Source organism: Cuculus canorus, chromosome 2 (assembly GCF_017976375.1).
Source record: "Cuculus canorus isolate bCucCan1 chromosome 2, bCucCan1.pri, whole genome shotgun sequence".
In the NCBI taxonomy this organism is placed as follows: Eukaryota; Metazoa; Chordata; class Aves; order Cuculiformes; family Cuculidae; genus Cuculus; species Cuculus canorus.
In genome coordinates, this window is record NC_071402.1 from 143,394,882 (window position 1) to 143,403,352 (window position 8,471).

Below are 8,471 nucleotides of genomic sequence, written 5' to 3' on the forward strand. Positions count from 1 at the left end.
ATTTTTTCTTCTTCTTTACAGAAAGTGTAGCATTCAAAATGGAAAATCTAAGATGAAATCTAAAGCTGCTAACTTACAAGTGAGAGGTAAAAAACTGACAGTCTTCATCGTAATACTGTTCCACATGGCAACCAGCAATATTTTCCATTCCTGTTTTTCTTTTCAAATATTTCTTTCTGGTGCTGCTGAACTTCTTGCCCTCTTGAATACTTTGCTTTCTGAGACAAGAAGCGCCACAAGCTCATCCTTCTTGAAAGGGGCTATTTATTCGGGGAAGTTTTTGTCAGACCACTTATGTAACTTCAAAACCAATTCCCAGTGCTTTCCTTTCACTGCCTCTTTGTGAGAAGCATCTGGATTCTTGGACTGAACAAATATTATATAAATAAAATACACTGTGCTGCTATATCAACATCAGTTGCTGCAGTTGGATCACCAGTGCTGTACAGCTGCAGAAAGGAAATAGTCTTGACAAATAGGTAGGATTTTTCCAGTACAGTATTTAAAAACAGCTGCCACACAAAATCCCCATTAGGCAGCAGCACTACAAAGATAAAAGTGAGCTACATAAAGTGTCACAGCAGCAAATGTGAATCTCTCACTTTCTTGCTGAAATCTTGCTTGCTGCATTTGTCACCATGCCTAGAGTGAAGAACAGCAAAGTGTATTGAATTATTAGGCAAATGAAAGCTGATGACTGACAGAGAAAAGCAACTTTACTTCCAGGCACATACTGTCCTGATTTTTTCTGCGTTTCCTTTAGAGAATGACGGGTATTTAGCATTATATGTCCCCTGGATATCAATGTTGAACCATGAATGTTAGCTGCATATAACATTTCAAAGCAATTGTACTGTTAGCACAATTACAAACATATTTGATTAAACCATCCTATGCTATGAAAAGAAGTTAGAAGCAATAGATTCTGAGCCAGTTTTTCCCCTTGGCATAGACCTGTTCAGAAGGCTTCAAGTAGGTCAATTTATGGACATAATCTAGGAGAGAGCTCAAGGGGTAACACAAACTGTGTTGTTGAGTGAGCAAATTATACCCCACTGCTAAATTATTTTTGCTTTCCCCATTTATTTTCCTAGTACTAAGCACTGGGGTTTGTGTTATTTGTACAAACTAGCATGGAGACTTTGCAATACAGATGTCCTGACACTATTCAAACACGCAGTCTTACGCTCAGATTATTCCATGCTATTTCCACGAAGGATGATGGCATCCAGCTACATCAAATAATCCATACATGGCCCATTGCTAGTAAAAATACTCTTTTTCCATTAATGGGTGCTGACAGAAGGGAAGAATCCACCCACAATCTACTGTCTTGAGGTTGCCATTGACAAAACATTTTATCTAAATATTTTCAGACATTTGATGAAGATCCAGTATCAGATGGATTGGAAAGGGAATAGAAATGACAGGAAGATTGTGAAGGTTTTTTTGGGAGAGACCTGAAAAATGAAAATGTCTTTTCCAGATCTTTCCAACATTCCTCAAGTTGGCCAAAAAAGGGAAGGCATTTTGCATCTAAAGACTATTTTAGTAGAGAATCCAGAAAGCACTACTGGGCAAAAAAACTTACCTTTGAAAACATCTTGGCTATCAAAGGAAAGAATTAGACTGTCACTTGGGCTATTTAATTATTTGAAATATGAGGAATACTACTGAAAGGGATATTGGAGATGATGGATTATACCTATCTGCTACACAGTGGCAAAACAGATGCATAGTGGTATGGTTTCTAGTGTGCCTCTTTTCTATTTCTAGTGATTTATTGGCAGAAGTCCTGTAAAAATAATGGAAAATCAAATAAAGCAAACAGTTAGTTAAAAAATGATAGCATTAATACTCTTAACATGTTCGAGAGACATATTTTTATTTTAAATAATATTAGTCACTTTTAAAATAGGGTATTGCATGCTTTATCTGAGGTCAGAGCAGGTATGTTGTATTTGCATAACTCACAGGGTACAAAGCTCTCTCTGCTATTTCTGGATGCTCAGAACACCGTTGAACGAAGACTGCATATTTATAATGCACATTTTCTTCCTGAAGTTCATGTATATCTCTGATTATAATTCCTAAAAATTACTCAAATACCTGCATGCAGTTTAAAGTCATATGTCAAAGTCAAGTGTTTTTAAAGAAGTGATTTGCAAAAAATGAAAATATACTGAACCTTTTTATCTTAAATCTCACCCTCTCAGCAGAAGGAAAGAATCTGATTAGAATACAAACTTGCTCTTATGAAAAACAGTGGAAAATGTGTAAGAGGAAAAAAATACATCAACTGCTAATATTGGCAATCTAAATCTTTTGGATGCTTTACTACTGAGAATCAAGAGAATGTGTGTTCTGACAATGAGATATCTCCAGTGATGGAGAAGGAACAGCCTGAAGGTACAGTCTAAAAATAATTTACCAGAAAAAAACAAGTTTTGAAAAGTCTCGTTTCAAAAGTCTGTTTTTAAAATGAAGGATACAAAATTACTTATCAAGTGCTTAATCACAATATTCTATAGTTTCTTGGCTGCTTGCTAATATGAGTATTACCATCCAGACTGATTTAGTTGGCTCAGCTTTTCTTTTGATGGCTTAAATGATTTACTATCAATCCTTCTGAGAACACAGGCTCCAGGAATACTTGTTCCAATCTCTAGGACAAGCCTGTTCTGTCTTTGCTCTGAAGGCGGCCTTTTCTTTTTTCTTCTTTCATATCCTTTGGATCAAACTGCTGACAAAAACACATGCATAGGTTGTGAGATAGATGTTAAATGTGCCATTTGGTCCAGCTAAAATGCGATAAGCATACTAAGGCTTGCTCAGGACTGAATATCCACTTGCATCAGGGAAGCAGAGAGTAATGAGATTGAGTAAATTTATTTATTTTTACTACAAATAGCAGGTCGATGATAGCGGAGCTAGGCACAGCATGAATTTAGTAGGACACATATCATGTTTTGGGATAAATAGGTACAATACATGTAAGATCAGAAGCAACTCCATTGTCTTCTTGGTCTCTTTCATCATCCTTTGGCGAGTATGTTTAGGATTTCAGAGTTTGAGAGACTTGAACTCAGGTTAAAGTTGAAGCAATCCCTACTCTGTGCCTGCCTTTCCTTGCCTGATTTGCTCCAGACCACTCTGCCAACATCTATGCAGTGGGAACCACCAGAGCTCAGATGACCAGACACCATGGAGGGGAATCCCGTGTATGCTGAGGAAGGATATCTGCACTTCTCCCACTTTTGGCTTAAGGAGCAGTGCATTTGGTTTCGGCTCTCTTCTTCCCCTTAGCTGTGCAGGAACTGTGAGAAACAGAGAGAACAGGCAGCTTTCTCTAACTGAAGCATTGATTTGTATTAATGATAGCAGCATAATAACACCTAAAAGAAAAAGATTTTAAGTAGCAGAGGTTTATACCGCATATGTGTGCACCTGTCATCCTGATCTCCAGCAGAATTTGGTGTCTTAAAGACTGTAGGCTATTCTGCTCCAAACTGCCTCACTCTTCTGGCGCTATGTGCCTGCCTTGCCTTTAACAGTCTCTCACCTGCTTATGACATACGTCCTTTTAATTTGCTGTGTTCATCCATTTGCTGTGTTCATCAATTTGATCTTTCTGCTATGGTCACAAGAAACCATATTGCACTGACTGCAGCAGTGGTTCAAGGGTAAAATAACTAAGTGAATATTCTTTCTACCAACAGTGTTAGGTTTGCAGTCTGCCATATGTCCTGCTTATTTTTCCAGTGTGCTCTTAAACTGAATCAATAGATTTATGAAGAAACACACTAGTAACAAGCACACAGTCATACCCTATTCAGAAAATAACAGACAGCAGCTGTGATATAGGAAGAGTAGGTAATGATAACCTTGAAATTATTCTATTATTCATTCTATTTCTCATTCTTTAACTTAACAAATTAAGTGACATGAAGGCAACTCTTCTGGGCTGAATTTGATGTTTTTCATAGTTAAGACTTTTCTGTTAAATGGGACTTTTGATTTAAGAGTCCAATTCCAGATCTTTTTATTTTGTTAAAGAAGCAGGGTAACTGAATGTTGAAATAGAAGCAAACAGGTAAAACAATTGGAAGTTCTGGATCACTAAGTGCAATGTTGTAATGTTGTATTTTCTACTCCAGACTTCACTTTTCTGACTAATATATATAAGTCGTGGTATATACTTACAGAAATAACCGTTTATTCTGTATAATTTGAGTTCATCCACTGTTTTGCTTACTTTTTCCTCTTCTTTTTTCATGTATTAGGGAGGCTCAAAGTCATACCATTAGAAAGCCTAACCTGTTTTACATTTTATATGGGTTGTATAGCAGCACCAAAGACTATAACTATTGTTCCATTCACACACTATTGTTTGCAAAACACACATGGCCATAACATTTTCATTGATCACTGTAATATATTTTTCATGCACATTGTTTGATATCAGCAAGGGAATATACTTCCTTTGTAACCAAGGAACCTTCCATGCAGTTTCTAAGTAGCTCTTTCAATAGGCAGAATTAATCCCAGTTACTACGTGACTGGAAAATCTCTAGAGAACAAGCTTAGGAAATGGCATGGGTGATTTGCACTCTACCATCAGAGCAGACGAAATGAGCATCCCAGGCCTACGCTGAGAAGCCCTGTTCTGAGGAACACACTCCACATTTTAGATAAGACATAAAACCGAGACCCTTGTTCCTTGTGGTCATCAGAGAGCTTAAACTACTTTTGCAGTGTCAACACCAATACTGTGGCCAAAAGCCTCCTACCCAAATCCCCCAGCTGTTTCAGTGGTATATGATACCCTTCTCTAGTTCCGACTCTAAGCTCATGTTCAAAATTGTTTATTGTTAAGAAGCTACTGCACTCCCTCTTGGGATGTGAGTCCCTAACTTTTGGGGCCACTGTATATCATTTAGTATTTAATCCTTCAAGGAAGGATTTAATCCTGAAGGAAGGAGGCATAGGGGGCCAGGAGAGGTATGTGTATGTATGTGTATTTTAAGCTGTCTCTATAACTCCAGAGCTGAATGTCTGTTATGGCTGGTGGCAGTTTAACCTCAAGCAGAACTTCACAGGAGATGCACAGTTGTGATACAAGCAAATTTTGTTTGGCATTTTCCCTCCCCCTCCCTCAGAGGATAAAATAAGTCAGCTCTAGGTATAAGTGTGAATATTGAGGTGTGGTCTTATTCCAGGGGAATATAGGACTAACAAAAGAAGGCAATTCCTGTGTCACAGAATACAGTCCCATGGTGTCTAGAGCAGCCACATGACACTGGCTTGACTGTAAGCTGATCAACAAAATATTTTCCTTTCTTCTTTGTACCTCTGCAGCAAAGCCCCTCTGACTTTAGACTGGCTTTCCAGCCCTTTTGGAATTTCTTCTTCCGAAGTCACCATCACCATTACCATTAGGGAAATGAAGAGAAAGAGTGGGACAGGAAGCTGGTAGCTGGTTGTTTTCTCTTATTGAATGTGTGAGGGCTGAAAGCAATGTACTTGTTCAGTGGCCTTTGGCAGAGTGCTGCCAGCTTTCTTAGCATTTTTAAATGACAGTAACTTTTTGGACACCTCAAGAAGAGAAGGTTGAATCCTTGTGGGTATTTTCCCACTGAGTGCATTGAGTTCTGTATTTCAACTCTGTCTCACTGAGTTTTTGGACATTGTGCCCTCCAGGAGAACTTAATTGCACAGGAAGCTCTTCCAAACATCCTGCAATTGCTGAAGTTTTTGCTGTCAGGTAAGTGATATTCAGGGGAAAACAGTTTCACTCTGCAAGTAGATAGGCCTGCTATTTCTTACTCATCCCCCTTTTAGTCTCCAATTATTTTACTCTTTCCAGTTGTTTCGGTATTTCTAATGGAAATAAGCATGGAGTTGCTTTCTTTGCAAGGCATCTTAGCAGCAATTACTTACTTGGAAACTTAGATTGATACTTAGGAACCTTGCTTAAGTGGAATCCATGGTGGAAGACATCCAGGAAAATCTATTGGCGGCTCAGAGTGTACTGAGTAGTGTTAGAAGATTTAAGTCTCTCCAGAGATGCTTAAATCTCAACAAGATTCGGCAACTGCAGCATCTGCTGCAGCTCTTTTAAAAAATAGAATAAAAATTGAAATAAAATTTAACAAAAGATATTAATAAAGCATGCTAAAGTGCAGCACCAATGAAAGGTGGAACTGGCAGCATGGAATGTAGAAAGGGAGCAAGAGATGTAACTGAAACCATATCAGAAAAATAAAATTCATCGAAGTCAGTCACTAGGCAAAGATTTTCTGCTTGCAGGTCCTTGTACAGGTGCGTGGAGTACTGGTGACAGAACAAGAAAAGTTCAGCTGTGACTCAACTTCATTGGGAGAGAAAGACAGTTATTGATATAATGAACACAATGAAAACAATTATGTTTCAGGACTGTCATCTATGTTTTTGTGCATCAGGAGTGGTGTTTTTTTTTGAGAACAAGTAGAGGCAAATTCTCATTTGAAGCCCAAAGAAGTCAACAGAAGTCTTTAAATTGACTTCAGTGGGTTTTTCACCAAGCCTTTGACTGGCACATCAGAAGTCTCAAATGAGAATCAGATTAATTCTTTTGGCTTGCACTGTTGCAGACACCTTTCCTAGGATTTTGGATTGGGGAACAGCACAATTTTTATGAAAATATTTGCTTTTTTACAATGCACATAAGGCAAATACATTGTTAGTGACAAAACCAACCAGGGGCTTATAAACAGCAAGAAACAATAGAGTCCTTGAGGCGTGTGACTCTACTAGACCTAACCCATGCATTTATTTTAAACCTGGATCATTTGCCGATCTGGAGCCAGAGTGCCCAATGCCAGGCGTTAATAAACCCTTTATGCCCAGTCCTCAGAAAGGTGCCACAAGGGCATAAAATAGCAATTTCAGGAGCTCAGAGGTTTCATGATATTGTCCACTGTAGTTTTACCTCAATCAGCAATGCTTAAATTTCTTTTGGGTTTACCATGAGTAGGCACCAACCCAGTATTTGGGCTTTAATGAAGAACAGAAGCATTAAATGCTCTAAAGTTTTCCAATAAAGAAGCGAGCCATTACTGAAATTCACTCATTTTGTCCTAATAACATTGCATTTCCTGCCAATAGTTTAAAATATGTCATTATTCTCCCTGAAAAGAAAAAGGTCTTAACTCTAAAATAAGACTCTGGAAATGATATAATATAAACATGTGCTGACATTAATTACTGTAATATTTATCTATAAAACAGATGGTAGTGCTTTCAAAAATGTGTAAGCAATGATCAGAATGAATTCATTAGGCATTTATACTGCTGTCATGTACTTGTATAGGTGTTGCCTTGGACCCTGCTATATGCTAAGGGGCTCTTTCTTTTTAAGTGAGGTTTTTACCAAACAGATGGAAAACATTATTAACTACTGTTTTCCTTTCTTGTCAAAGATGTTTTGTCTAATCATCGCTATAATTACACATCCACATTGTAGTAAATCATGCTGTATAAACATTTAGAACAGAGTGGATTATTAGGGTGAAATGCAAAGTATTCCAGACATTAAAACAAAACAAACATGGACTGGACTCTGCTGAATAATAACAATTTTCAACATCAAGGACAGACAAAACATAATTTAATAGCTTTGGCTTTTCTTTCTTCCATTTATGTCCCATTATTCTATGCACAGTGTATCTTGGGTGCTTTCAAATGACTCCCTCCCATTTCTTTGTGCGGATATTTTAGTAAGGAGACATTTTCCTTTATACAGCAGCTCCCTTCAACATCTTGCTGCCACTATTTTCTTCTTTCCATTTAATATATGACCACAAAACCATTCAGCAACAAAGAGGACAACAATGAAATCTAATGAGGGACCTTTGTTTCCTAAGATACCTGCAAAATCTCCATTCTAGTTGAAGCGTCTTTCATCAGTGTAACCAACTATTTTGGGATCATATCCACGGTATTCAACTTTTCCACCTGCAGGTCCACATCTGTGAGGTTCAGAATCACAAAATATCAGCATGAACAACTGGATTTCTGTCAGGCTTGTGACTCCACTCAAAGGCTGCCGCAGTCCCACTTTGGACCCCAAAACCAGTTTCCAAATTGCTGGCATGAGTGGTGGCTCAATGCAGTTCACACCATGTGGCTGTGCTTGGCCCTATTTGGCCAAGAAGTGAGTGCAGTGGGGATGCATTTGATTTAACATTCATGATGTAGATGCCTATAACTGTGCTGCTCAGCCTTTAAAGTCAGTGGAAAGAAATAGGAGCTTTTAGAGCACTGAATTAATTGACTGTGCTGACAGGATGAATTCTTCTCTGATGCCCACATCTTTGTACTTCAAAGCTCTCTCTGAACTTCTAGGATTTAAAAGGTCCTGCTTGAAACTAATCTCTTCCTACTATCCCAAAGGCTAGTGAATATTGTCTTACAGAGATGGAAAATTAAGT